Source organism: Passer domesticus, chromosome 10 (assembly GCF_036417665.1).
Source record: "Passer domesticus isolate bPasDom1 chromosome 10, bPasDom1.hap1, whole genome shotgun sequence".
In the NCBI taxonomy this organism is placed as follows: Eukaryota; Metazoa; Chordata; class Aves; order Passeriformes; family Passeridae; genus Passer; species Passer domesticus.
In genome coordinates, this window is record NC_087483.1 from 22,025,605 (window position 1) to 22,040,386 (window position 14,782).

The 14,782-nt window shown below is 41.4% G+C and overlaps 2 long non-coding RNA genes across 2 annotated transcripts in view; one reads left to right on the plus strand and one right to left on the minus strand.

The window, feature by feature from the left end:
• LOC135308845 (uncharacterized) overlaps positions 1 to 14,782 on the plus strand; it is an 82,747-nt gene that overhangs the window by 18,712 nt on the left and 49,253 nt on the right. The window contains exons 7-13 of the long non-coding RNA XR_010369196.1: positions 575 to 710; positions 2,661 to 2,817; positions 3,924 to 4,107; positions 6,786 to 6,931; positions 8,285 to 8,465; positions 9,245 to 9,346; positions 13,103 to 13,229. This is a non-coding gene — a long non-coding RNA (uncharacterized LOC135308845). The remainder of the gene's footprint in view (positions 1 to 574; positions 711 to 2,660; positions 2,818 to 3,923; positions 4,108 to 6,785; positions 6,932 to 8,284; positions 8,466 to 9,244; positions 9,347 to 13,102; positions 13,230 to 14,782) is intronic.
• LOC135308847 (uncharacterized) lies at positions 572 to 3,221 on the minus strand. The gene is made up of 2 exons (XR_010369198.1): positions 3,127 to 3,221; positions 572 to 1,495 (listed from the first exon to the last, which is right to left on the minus strand). It is a non-coding gene; the product is annotated as an uncharacterized LOC135308847 (long non-coding RNA).

Consider the following 14,782-nt stretch of genomic DNA (forward strand, 5'->3'; position numbering starts at 1 on the left):
AGTAAGTATCTCACATACACTTTTGCTTAAGAGGTGTTTGCTTCCTTTGATTCCCTTCTGGGAGTACTCAACAGCAGTCTGGCTTAAATCCTGTTTTCTTAAATTTGGGGATGTGCTGACTAAACTACATGATGAGCCAAATGCAGTCAAAAAACATGTAAGAACTTTATTCAACATATCCCACTAGGAAAAAAATATTTTTACATGCAAAAATTAATGTATTCTAGTAGAGGAACATAATAACGTAATCTTTCATGGATCAGTTGGACTTTCAGGCTATCAGTATCCACGCTATTGTGCTGTCATTGCCTGGGACTGTACTGCCTCTACAGCTTCATGTGCTGAATAAGCAATTCCCAATATTTAAAGTGAATAATGTTTATCTTATTTATTTAATATTTAAAGATAAATATTAAATATATCTTTTATCTATTTGGAGCCCCTCTGCTCGTTCTATTTTTTTCTGAAAGGCCCTGTCTGTCCAGCTCCTTTTTCCCTGCAGTTTTGATTTCTGTACTTGTAAAAGAATCTCCTCTATGATTTCTGCAACATTGCATACAATCCAACTGAACAGGAATCCAAGGGCTGCTGCCAGTGACTGCTGAGAACAGAGAAGGGTGAAGGAAGACAAAACTCTAACTAGATCCTGCATCATTCCAGCTGCTGAAAGAAATGCATGGAGAGGGCTGAAATCAGAGGTGGCGTACGAGGTAAGTCAGGGCAAGTACCTGTACCTTAACTAGTCAGAATTAAACAATCAAAACTAAAGATGGAATCAGGTATAATGAAAAGGGAAATACAGCAAATGATAGCAAAAAATGTGTACCTCAGGCTGAACCTCACCAACCTCATATGTGGTTATATTATGACTCCTGTCATTGCCTGTGACTGGTCTTGCACCATGGCAGGGCTTTAAAAACAGGAAGGATGAGTAGTAGTTTTCAAATGTATATTTTGTGTTTAAAAAAAAATCATAATGATCTTTATAAAAGTCTAAATTTTAAAAATAATTTAAAATAATTATATGGAGGTTATATGTGTATATTTGTAAGTAATATGACTGTAGTTAATAATTATGCCTACAGAACTACACTTAGCTAGTCTTCCCTTGGCTTCCTTCCTTAAACTAAAGCCAGCTTGGTGGTTTGTACCATTGTGGCAGCCAACAGGAAAGAGCAGTGAACATGCCATCACAGTGCTGGCACTTACTGCCTTTGCTGAAACCCTGCATGGTTGCATTCTCCAGAGGGCCATCACAAGTTTCCCTTTTGTGTTCTCCAAACACTCCCAGGTCGTACTGGCAGGGAACAGTGACTTCCAGGGAAATCAGAATGTTGTGATGCATCTGGTCCTTTGTAAAAAGAGACTGATACCCTTCTTTCCCCAGCTCTCTCTCCAGCAGGAAATTCTTCTTTCCAATCCAATGATTCATACATATCTCTTCATCTTTTTGTGTGAGGCTCTCAGTCTCACGATGAAGAACAAAAGCTAAATCCTACAAAACATAAGGCAGATGCCAGTTATGATTAGGCTAAATTTAACACACTCTCCCATGTATGTTAATGTTATATGTACATCATGTAGTTAAAGGAGTAGACAGAAAAATAGGCTGGGATATGGAAGAAAATGAAGTTCATAGGGACTCTTTCCCCAAACAGAAAGAAAATTGTTTCTTTCTTTTACTCCAGAAGAGCTGCCCTCCCCAACTCTATCTGACAACTTTCTGCTAACTCCCACTGTTTTAGTTATCAGCTTGCTTTTCTTACCCTGTTCATAGGCAAAGAAAGCAAGCAGACAAGACTGGAAAGCAGTTAGATGAGTATCTGGCAGTGTTTCATGAGAAGCATATCCTAGAGAGCAACAGCAATCTAAATAAGGTTCAGCTTCTCTTTGTGCTTGTTTCAAGGACAGTTTGGCAGTTCCATACTTCCCATGTATGCTTTGCAGTTTATGCATAAATGTAAACTTTCTCCCCTGGATACGTCCCACAAAGAAACAAATAATAATGGAAAAAGGTTTGAGGGAAATACTTGTAAATTATAAAAATCACATGCATCCATAGTGACATATTTTATATAAAGATCTTTGAAGCAGCCTTTTTACTCTCACGTGTGAGAAAGGCAAAATGCTTTTTTTCATAACCAGTAACTATACAGATAGTTACACTGGAATGGGGAGGGACAAACAAACCTAACGATGACAGATCTGTACAGAAAGCTGTTAGTACGCCAGATCTTATTACAGAGCAGTGGGAGGCCTTGTATGCTACGTATCAGCCCTATAGGGACCTCCATATTTAAAATGATAAAAAAAAAGTGATTTGAAAAACCCCTCATGGGCAGCCTTCAAAGGCACAGACAGGTTCTGACTGGATTAACATTTATTGACTGTTTAAGCCTGCTTTTTTGCTTCAGGACAGAGATACACGAGTTTAATTGCACAGGTTGTTCTGCCAACTGATCACTAGAGTGGCAACCAAAGCTTTACTAATCGGTCCTTCATTAAAGAAAAGTCTCTATTACAAAACAAATTAAGCATGCTCTGATCCCAACCCGCAGGTCCAATGGCATTACAGCAAAGTTTAGGCTGCTAGAGCACTGAAAAACTTATTAAGGTTTAGCGCTGAGATAGCACTTTTGTATTGATTTTACAATACACAGGTATTATGATTTATGGAGTGCTAGTGTCACTCTAACAAGCTGAAGGACACACAATATCATCTCCAACATCATTAAAATTCAGAAGCCTCTAGAACTAACTCATCAACCACCGTGCATTGTCACAGGCTATAGAGCTCTACTCCAGTTGGAAAATGCCGTGAGTTTCCCGGACAGTTGTCTTCCGGAATAATTAAATTTAGGAAAAAAAAAAAAGGGGGGGGGGGGGGGAGGTGAAGGGACAGAATTCAAACTCTGCATTTGTTTTAAAACCCTTCCGTGAATGTGTAGTTCTATGGCAGCAGGCACTGTTCTTCACCATTGCCTGTTCAAGCCGGGCTGCTCTGGCCTCGGCAGCGCGCTCTAAGGCCAGGGCTTTCTGGGCGATGCAAACCCATCGGGGACCGCCGCCGCTGTTCTGCCTCGGCCTGTATCCCGAATGCTTTATTTTCCCAAAGTTTTTGGGCACCGCATCCTAGCCCTCCGTCCAGGCGGCCGCTCTCGCCCTTTTCACGGAAAAAGCCAAAACCCCCGGTTCCGCATCGCGCTCTTTTCCGCCCGATGTAAACAGCACGCGGCGCCGCCACCTGCAGCTGCTCGGCACCCCCAGCCCGTCACCGCCCGCCCGGCCGCGGCTGCAGCGGCAGCGGGAGCGGGAGCAGGCGGCCCCGGCCCGGCCCGGCGGCCCCTCAGCCCCGCGCCCTCAGCGCCGCCGTTCCGCGGTGCGCGGGCGCCCCCTGTCGGCGGCGGCCGGCAAGCCCGGGGCCCTGGGCCGGGAGATCCCGGCGGGGAGCGATCCTGTCCGGGCACGGTCCCGGCGGGGAGCGATCCTGTCCGGGCACGGTCCCGGCGGGGAGCGGTCCTGTCCGGGCACGGTCCCGGCGGGGAGCGGTCCTGTCCGGGCACGGTCCCGGCGGGGAGCGATCCTGTCCGGGGGCGATCCCCGCGAGGAGCGATCCTGTCCGGGCACGGTCCCGGCGGGGAGCGGTCCCGGCCGGGCTGCCCCTCACACGGCAGTGCGCCCGGTGCGCGCCCGCCGGCCGCTGCCTCCTGTGCCCGCTGCAGAGCTCCTAATGCCAGCTTCGTGTGCCACAACTGCTGAGGGATTTGTGTAAAAATTTTGAAAAGGCGTAATTCTGCCTTTCTTCTAGCGATCGCCCAGTGCCCGCGATTTTATAACTGGGGCGATGCTGTAGTACCTATAGCGTCTAGTGTGCCTGGGCTGGCTAAAGGAATTTGTCTTGGCAAAATGCTGTTTTTCTGTAGTCACAGTTTGGAGTTGTGCCGACAGGAATCCTCAAGCCCGGCTGTCTTATGTGCTACTCTTCATACACCAATGGCGTTTACATCAACGTTACCAAGTCACTTAAAAAGGAGATGCAAGAACAACAGTATGAACCACCTGGGCACAAAACCCATTTGTTTCTTACGAGGCAGTGCAGGGTGCCAGGTATCGTATCATAAACATTTCCATTCTTTTACTCAGTGGTCACTGGGTAGCTGCTATTTCCTGCCTCAATTCATGAAAAGTGCTATATTGCTATTAGATTTGCTCTATGACTGTTATCAATATAGAAACATACATTCTACCACCACTTTTGTGTGCAGCTCCCCTTACAAGGTGTGTGAATGCTTCGTGTGAAAGGACTTTAAAGTCAGACAATTGGATAGCTAAACTTATTAGAAAGCAGCCTTATCTGAGGTGTTCCAAAGTTCTAAATTGACAGAACCTTGAGATGTGCCCCATATTTCTGTTTGGCATATACTTATTATTTTTTTCCTCCCAAATTTTGAAAATCTAAATATTTCTGTCTTTGAGAATGCTTGAAAATGTAATTTAAAGTTCTAAAATACTTCCTAAATTATTTTCCTGACTAGTATTAAACTGGATATTATTGATCTCTTTAATCTGAAATTATCCCTAAAGACCTTCAGATTTAGGTCTTATACTGATATAAGTCTTAGTTCAATTGGGAGAGTCTCTTGATCTCAAATTTCAGAAGCGTCATCAGCGTAAACAAGATCAGGATCAGCCCATAATAGGTGAGTAACAAATGTAAATGACTGAATGAAAATTCACACAACAGTACGTATTAGCATTTCTGTCTGCTGAGAATTCAGTACCCTCCTTTTTTGGATCCCTTACAAATCTATTAAGACCCAAGCAGTTCTGCAAAATGATACTCCAGTATGTACAGCTGAGTAACAGCAAAAGAATAAATTATTTTGGGTCTTCTTAAAATTATTATAATGTATATATCAAAAATTGAACATTTTCAAAACTTGTGTAAATATATATTAGAAAAAGATGCATTAGTGTGGTAGAAGTTGTTTATATTTTTGTTGCTTATGTTTTTAATAGTGTGTTATTTCTAAGGAAAGAAGAAAAGGCTTCTGTCCGGTATAGCCAAAGATGCCTGATTGCAAAATTCAATCAGTCCTAAAATTAAAATTAGGAGGCTGGATCAGCATGAAAGCAATTGTGTTATAAGTCAGTGTTAAGATGTTATTGATAGAAAAGCTAATGCAATACATTTTCTTCTGTCACACGTCTCTGGCCCAAAGCAATTTGCCAACCAGCAAACCACCTCAGCATAAACACCGGGGAGCCCCCGCTGGGCCCTGGAAATCCCGCTTGTCTGCAAGTGCACAATATACAAGGCAAATCTCCATAAAGCTCAGTGCCACAGTTGAATACAAACACTCCGAAGGTCCTGCTGTGACTTGGCATACCCCGCTGGACAGCTGGAAGCTGAGAGGAAGGGAGCTGCTGCCAATAGCCAGTTACAGGGGATTGTCAGTGCGAAGTTTCCTGGAAACGGGCAGTGACTGACATTATTATTTTGTTGGAGGCTACTGATGTGATGTGTAAGATATATGCAATGATACACAGTTGCATTTGATAAATATTTGATAGGATATACAGTAAAACAGCACCTTTTTGATATGATCCATGGCCAGGAATTATACCCTGAGAAAAACAAACAGAATTTGTCCCACCCTTACGTTTTACCCAACGTAATTCTGGATATCAGATATTGCCCTAAATGTCATTTTAGTATGTGTATCAAAAAGATTTAGTATGCTAAGGGTCGTGAATGTGTATCTAACACCCCTGCAGCTGCAGTTTACTGTAGATAGATTACATACAGTCACTCTTTCATTTTTTTCCTTGGAACCACTTGCAATGAATTGCTACCGGCGATCATTAAAAAAAGATTGCTCTTTTTATGTAGCCTGAATATATGAAATGCTACTTATCTGCATTCTGATGTGAAGAATGCTTCAAAAAAATTTCAAAGATGGAAATGGAACAGCTAAACTAGGGTTTGGCATACACGATCATCATTAGTCTAATGTAATACAATCTTTAACGTAAAGAAGCTACATTTTCTAAACCTGAATAAAACCCCAGCATTCTCTATGTGTTATAATAAATTAATGCAATAAAAACAGGTACACTTATCCTGTAAAGAAGCTTATTAAGCAGACTGCTAGTGCTGCAAAATTCAGCATACAGTAAACAATACTTTTTTTGTTAGAATAATGACTTACAGTTTATTCTTTTATACTGTGTAGCACTTGGGGACCACATCCATTTACCAAAATAATACCAAATTAGTACTGCAAATATTGAAATCAGACCTTTCAGACTAACCAGTGGCCTAATTTTCTCTTCAATCTGCTCTTAATCTCAATTCATCAATAACACTGCCTTATTATAGGACTTTGACAGTGAGCTAGAGCTTTTGATAAATTATACATCTCAAGCCAGATTTAAAATTTGAAGCTCAAGTGCTAATTATCTGTACAGGCCTAGTTAATAACGAGATTTCTTGTTAAGTATCTGATCACAGCATGGGCATCATTTGTCAAGAACCTCAAGTCTACCTTGGAGACTAGCTCTTCGAATTCTCCCTTGCCTACCATATGTAAAATTGGGATCTTTGTTTCTATAATAACCTTTTATTAGGAAGCTGACATAATGATTAAGTTCGCTGTAGACACATACAATGAGTTAGACAATTACCCTTGCTGCTTTAAACTACTCAGGCTCCTAGCAAGACAAAATAATTAATATTGAATTTTAATTTGATGTGTTCCACATTTAAACCCCAATTTGCAAAGTACACCTGGAAGGCTGCCGCTGTTTCCTTGCAGTTTGTGCTGATGAAATAAAAGCTCCTGCAGTTTGAATGTAAAAGCACAGAAGGCATGATGCACCACAATCACTTCTCAGTGGAGCAAAGAATTTTCGAGCATTAATGGGAAAGGTAATTACCTAGGTCTAACTTTATAGCCTTTTCTCTAATGAAACTATAATCTCCCAGGCCTACATGGTTTAAGTATTTACATGATTTTAACGATTTCACTGCCATAACAGTTGCCACACATGGTAATTTAAAAACTCAGTGCCTTGAAACAAAGATGCTAATTATATTTCTATATTTTTATTATTGAAGTAAAGCTGGACTGTGTGAAGTGACAGAACCATAATAAAAACAGCCTAAGTGGAAGGGGGTGGGTATTTGTTTGCTGAAAAAAGGCGCCTAAGAGCTTTCCCAACTGTACCTGTTAACTGCTGGGCAGATTAGCTCCCCCGAGCTTTGGCTGTGGGGCAGAGCACACCCTGGGCTCTGAGGACCTCCAGTCTCTCAGACCTCAGGCAAAACTCCCACTGCGCCAACTTGTGTAGTCCTTTCCTTATTAAAATACAAATGTTCCTCAACCATAATCATCTAAGGACATATCTCATCCAGACAGTACTGGCCTTGTGAGGAGGAGTCCTGGAGGCCTTCCCCTACACGAGCCCAGTGCTAGCATGATGGCAAGCACTTCCTCCCACATATGGATGAATTGAGCCTGAAACATGTGGGGAAATGGGCTCTTTGCCTGAAGCACTGGACAGCGCAGAGATTTGCAGGGTGTATCCTGTAATGTGCTTCCAGCTCTTCAGAATGGTGCCTGGAGTGTCTGCTGGGGTGGGATGGGGCTCCCACCCAGCTCACATCATTCTGCTGTTCACGGCCTTTGCAGCCCCTCTCCATCTCTCTCTGGCCTCTGCTCTTACTGTGCTGGGCTTGGCTGTCACCTCACCTCTGTGTCAGATGTGTAGGCGGGCAGGGGAGTAACAGCATTAGCAAAGTCAGCTTTCCCAATGATCTCAGCTCTGGGCTTGGGACCCCTGCCTTTACTCAGCTCTAGCCAGGCTGGATGACTTCCTTCAACCTTGGCTTTTGTCTCTGCTTGAGAACCTCACACCTTTAAACAAGCTGAAGTCATCGTTGCCACAATTTCCAGGACAATCTAATTTGATGCTCATTGCCATGACACTGCTTTATTTTCCAAAACCTGCTCATATTTTCTAGCTGTGGGCCTCAGGTGCAAAGTTTGGAATTGTATCAAAATATGAACTTCCAAAAAAGACAGGTGTGGAGATTCCTAATACAGATGTCTTATGATTATCAGTTTGTGACATAAAATGACACAAAGTGAAACACTTAAACAGAAAAATCAAAAGCCACTTTACTGATAGGAAAGTGAGTCTCAACACCATTTAGAGTGTCAGTGGGGATCCAGAATTTCCATTTTGTAGAAAATTCAGATATTTAATTTTTTTTCCCCAGTTCTTTACTGAAATGAGAAGACAAAAAAAAAATTTGTTAAGGTTATTTTCCTGGCTGATTGGAAGCTACTGGTCTTCAAAAATCAAGTCTGTAAGTTATGGATTTTGCTGATAAATTTAAGTGAAAGATGCTGTAAGAAGACATCAGAACAACCTCAGAGACTTAGAGCAATCTCAGAGAGGTAAGCTCTGCAAAACCCTGGGGAGTGTTGGGCCTGAAAGATGAAACCATGGACAAAAAACCATGAACTATTTAATATGGTGGCCAAACACTGATTTCTGATTTCTGCTTTGGCTCCTGTAAGATCTGTGTTGTTCAGACAAGACCCTTGGATGAAACTCTGTGGATCCTCTTAGCCTGGGGGAGCAAGTATCATCAGTTAACCTGGCACCAAAGCAAGAAGTAAATGAGCAAGAAGTAAAGGACAAGAACATAGTGCTAGAGTGTGGTTTTCTAATTTTTTTCTTGAGAAAAATAAAGAATTGTAATTTTCTTCTCTGCCTTAGTTCAAGGGGGACACTGCAGACTGGGAGGGAGTTCATATAGCATAACAATGTGTGATGACAGCAACTAAAAGCTTCTTTTGATGGGTTTCCAGCTCATAAACTGGGCTATATCGTTCAGGGGAAAAGACCTATTAGTCTTCTCATCTTTTAACACTTTGAAGGAATATACCAGGATGCTAGATGCTGAGGCAGAAGCTTTGTACCCCAGTTTTAAAGATATCAGCACCGGGGATATTGAATACTTTATATGTTTCAGCACTAGATGAGATTTTACATTATAGGATTTCTGTTTCATTTGAAAGCATAGATTTACAGACACAGGCAGATGTTAGAAAATATTAAATAAGAAGGTGCATTATTAAGACAGTATAAAATGACAGACATCTTTTTTAGCTACTCCAGTGTAGTCACTCACTAGCAGGGTTTCCTAATTAGCCTCCACCTCTTACCCCAGGGAGGAGAAGCTCTGAGAGCTGCTGCATTCCTGCCCTTCCTCTTCAATGTGACAAACAAAAGCAGCCAAAGCAGCTGCTCTGAGCCACTGGCTCCTTCAAAGGTGAGAACAGAGTGAATGACTTCTACTGCTTGGTTACCCCTAGCTTGCATAATATAGTTTGTATTTTATAATAGATGTAATTTTCTCCTTTGTCTCTGAACCATCTCAATTACCATTGCTACTGAGTACTTTCAGGTGTAGATCCAGGCCTTTAGAAGAGGTTTTGGAAGGCTTATGGTTTATGGTATGAGAAATATAAAAACTTCTTAGTAGATTAATGGCCATTTCTTTCTAAAAGTTTTATGGTTTATGGTATGAGAAATGGTATGAGAAATATAAAAACTTCTTAGTAGATTAATGGCCATTTCTTTCTAAAAGTTTTATAGAAAGAAGAAAACTATTATTCTACTACTAATGAATTTCTGAATGGGTTCTTCAGATTAGGAAATCTAACAAAAATTTGTCATTAGTTTTAGAAGAAGGTTCTTTCATCACAATTAAAAATGGCTTTGTAGGACAGATCTTGCTGAACTGACAGTCAAACCATGGATTTTTAGGTATGTAAAAATGATGTAATACTCAATATGTTTGATGTAATACAACACTATGATAAAGCTTGTTTTAACTAAATGATAAGACATCAAAATTTCAACATGCTGCAGCAATATAGAAAATTCATGCGTATTTACAAATGCACACAAATCAGACATCCCCTTTTTAATTTAGACGTGCACTGGATTTTTTAGACATCATATTACCATGCACTAAAGCAGCCCAAATGACTTATCAAAACCACTGCCAATGAAAAAACCAGGTTTGTCACTTTGCTGGTGGTCTTAGCAGATAAAGCAAAATTGCCCCTATACATCATCCTTACAAGAAAGACAATACCAAAGGGGAAGCTGCCAGAAGGTGCCATTTTCAGATGTCAAGATAAGGGATGGACGTCTGAATTAATGCAAGACTTGTTGCATGTTTTCTGTAACAGACAACCTGGTGCCCTGCTAAAGCAGACAGTGATGCTTGTGCTTGGATGCATTTCTAGGGTGTATAACTGAAGGAACCTAAAAGAACCTTAAGAAAACAAATAATATTCCTGGAGGCAACTGCTATGAGCTCTTATAATGGTGCTGTAAGCAATCGTTTTAAAGCTGTATGGAGAAACAATGCAGAGATTGAATCCTGGAAAAATCCATTCACCCTAAGGGTATAAATTGAGAAGCCACCTTTAGCCTTTCTGGGACAAGGCCTTCTAGGAAAGAGTAACTGGCATCTGTGTTGTGCACAGACTGTGTAAAACTGTGTGTCAGATACTGAGGGTGGGGACCTTGGTGCCATCAGCAGAACACCAAGTTAGCAGGCAAGAAGCAGTGACAATACTGACAGTAATGTGAGAACTACAGTGATCCTAGGGGTGGGTGTTTCCTTCACACAAACAAGTGCCCACTGGGCACATCGGGAAGCACAAGTTTGAAGGGCTTTTTGTTCTGTGAGGTATAATTGTGACAAGTGTCAAGACTGCAAAGAATGGTTGTCTACAAAGCTACCTCTGCTCTTGGAGTAAGGAAAGGAAATTTTGTGGAAGCTGCAATGCAGACCTAGATTTACCTGGGCTTGCATGTAACATCTTTCTGAACCATTCTGCACGTGGCTAGTGCTTGAGGTTGCTGGACTTAAATACGTTCACCAAGACAACCTAAAACCTCAGATGTGTTTAAGGGTAGATTTGCACCTATTATGGAGTTCTCAAAATGGATGGAGATTAATCAATTTCATTTTGACAAGAAAATATGCTTCTCTGAGTGACTGAGAAATCAGAATTAATATTATTTTGGTCATGATCTTTTAAAATAAGTTACTGTCCAACAATCTAAAGCTTCTTGAATGTGTCATTCTTATACTGAAGAAGTCTGTCTGTACCCCTTTGCTTTCCTACTTCTCTACCTTGTTTTATTTTCAAGCTGTTGAGCTTTCTTTTGCTACCAGAATTGTATTTCTGGCACAAATATAAGCCTGATGTCATCTGGTCCCCTTCGCTGGAGTGTCCTCATGGCAGAGCTATAAGAACATGAAGTCTCACTGAGTTCTCCATTTACCTCATCTTATTTAGAGAGATCAGGGGTCCAAAGCAGGGTACCTTGAACAGGACACCTTGGTACCCTGGAGCTCAGAGCTGCAGAGGCAGCAGGAGCAGGACAGTCACATGCTATAACTGTAAAATCAGTTCTGTGACACTCCTGCCAATGTTAAGGCTGTTATTTCTACAAAGCTGTGATATGCTTTAAAAAATTTTAAATCTAAAGAATTACTGTGTCTTCACTAACACAAGTGTAAATCCTGGAAACTCCTCTGATACTGGGAGTTGTGGTTGAGTTTGTCTGTACTGAGAGAACTGAAAACAGAATTTAAATGATAGTCACATTCCTTCACCTGTAACCATGCTTATATTTGCCCTAGACTTGGCTTCAAGAAAAGAGTGTTGTAGTGTTAAATATGTTTAACTGCTAAATCTTTGAATTTTCACCGGTCATGTACAAAGCCAGAGTAATACCTGAATTACATTTCTACTGACTTCCACTCTTCACAAATGAAAGCTGGTGAGATGACTTGCTAACTCATACAGTAATTAATCTTCAAGAGGGTAGAAGTACAGCATTAAATTGGGGCTCAGGTTACAGAGATGAAATCAAATGAACAAGTTCAGTATCTCTAACATCTTACCACTTATTCCACAAGCTGTCGAAGTACATCAAGAGATTTAATTAATTCTGAGATTCCCTGATCAGTGGCAGGAAAAAAGACTAAACACAGAATATGGCAAAAGAGTTCTAATCAGACTGACCTTCTACATGGCACTGGAATTATTGGTGTACCCTGTATACATGCTGCAGATGATACACTGCATCACACTGTGCTGAGAATCAGACCTTCTCCACAAGTTCCAGCACTCAGAAGGCCATTTGGAAGAACCTAAGAAGACTTTAACTGATCAATTTGTCAAGTAAAGAATGTTCACTGTGAGCGTATAAGTACAAATTGCAAGGCACTCCCAGCAAGTACAAGCTCTTTCTATGGATTAACTAAGATTTCTGTGCTGGCCACTCTCTTCCCCAGTATAAAAAGCCCTGTAAAAGCCAAGCCCTGCAGACTGCTCAGACCTCTGTGGAGGAATGAGTGAAGCTTGAAAGTGCCCCAGGTGGGAAGGGAGGACCTCCTCCCCACCACTGTGTCTGACTAGGCAGCAGGGTTTGCCCTGTTCATAGCCCAGAGCCCAGCAGAGAGCAGAGTCTGTGTCTGTCCTGCCCCAGGGGAAGCTGCTTGGGCACCATGGGAGCAGCAGGTCAGGCCTGGCTTGAGGAAACACCTTCAGATTCTGCTCTAATTACCTGCTCTTCTGTCTTCTGCAAAATAATGGAAGCATTTTTTTTTTTGAGATGTGGCTCATCATGTGATTTTGGAGGTTCATAGAGAAACCATAGTGTGCTGGGAAGTTTAAGTGGGGCATGGCTTATTTAATTCTCTTTTCTCCACAAAACAGCTGGGCTTTGTGTTCCAGCTAATTTAGGTAAGGAAGCTTGTTTTTATTTCATTAACTTGCAGCATGAATGTCACCAGCCATAGTTGATAGCAGTGACCACTGGCAGAAAAGTCACCAAGACTTTTGTGTTTGTAGATTCACAGTACTCCTTATTATGCCTGTAAAACACATAACAGTGGATCTACACTATTTATTCTAGAACAGGAACTACTTAATGCTCAACTATGTTAAAAATGCAAAAGTGAAAAAACCTGATCGTGCCTCCATCTCTCCAACAGCTACCATCACTGGGGAAGAACCAACTTCAGAGCCTGTGACAGTGTTTTCTGATGAGCTATTGGCACATTAGAGACTGACACGTTCACCTGGGGAGGAGCACACCTGTTCAGTCAACCTGTGTGCATGGTAAAGTATGATAATGGTGCAACAGTGCTTCTGGGGACTCTGTCATTGCACCCAGACTGCTGAGAGAGCCTCCCATCTGTAATGCCAATGCGAGATCCTACACACACAATAATGTTGGAGCTCCTTTGTTACTGTTTTCACATACTCGTTTTGGTAAGGAAAGTTGGTAAGGACATAATCTAAATTCTCAATGGACTTTTGATTACAAAAAAGCTTTAGCAATCTGCAGGAACTGAGAATTTGGCTAGCTTTCTGCATCATGTTTGTTGTTTAAGGACTATGCAGAATAATGTTTTTTCTTTAGAGGCTGATAAGTTCAGTCTTCTGAAGAAGCTGTTGACTACCATTAGTAGTGGGTTCATTTGTTCTCTGCTGGACACTGTCAACCAGCAGGGGTTTAGGCTGTTGTGCAGCTCCCAGCTCAATTATTTCTCAGGGCTCTTTGTTTAATATAATGGGGTCAAATTCAGACTGTAGGTGGCTGATGATTTCTGGTCCAATTTACAATAGCCTGTCTGCAAGCCCACCTTGAATCGAGTTAATCTCTTTTGTAAAATGAAGTGAAAACTCTACAAAGTGTTCAGAGTTTTGGTCCAATATTTAGCTTTTATAATGTGAGCTGCTTAGTAATTTTTTCTGTTCAGAGTGGTTCTGACATGCTTATACAGCTGTGTTGATAGAGGGATTATATTTATTTCCCATATTGTAATGCACTGCAATGGGAAATTTTTCTGCTGAAAGATGAAGAAATGGAAGCAGGTGGAATACTACCACTATCTACCACTGACTGTTTTGTAAACCTCATGTTTACAATTAATCATGTGCTCCTGATCACAAGAGTGTAATTTGATCTTTAGGAGGCCACAATACTCTGGTTTGTCAGTATATAGGCATTTTACTTGGCCTGTTGGCTTTTTAGAAAAGGTATTAAGTTGCCATCTTGGCTGACTTACAAGCACTGAGAAGGACTGTGAGTCTTAACTGCTCCATCTCAGCCCAAATCTTTAAGGCTGAAACATTACTGCAGGGAGTAGGTGTGATACTCACCCCAGGGATGATGCAGAAAGCTCTGGGAATTCAAGGATCATTGCAGAGTAAACTGCTCCATTTATTTCTGTGTTTTATGGAAGAGCTGAAACAGAAGGTCTCAATCTCACCCTCTCTAAATGGAGCAGCAAGGATGCTACTTATCATCTTCTGGATTCAGGCTCTAATCCAGACTGTAATTCAGTGCACAGAGACACAGAGAACTTGACATTTCATTATTTTTGCAGTGAGGAAAACAGATAAGACCTTTGGAAAACTTTAGCAATGGTGATCCAGAATGAAGGCTACACTCCTGTATCAGGCTACTTCTCCTAGGAGGTACAGTGTTTAAGCTGGATCTGATGTAGTGTCTTACAAATCTTCATTTTGCTGAAACAAACATCTAACTGGAGAGATAATTCATGGCAGACTTTATGTGTAGACTTAGTGATTGACATAATCACCTGCTTGCAAAGGAGGGGTAGGAAGGCTTTGCAGTTTTATGGCATCTTTTCCTCTTAAACAAG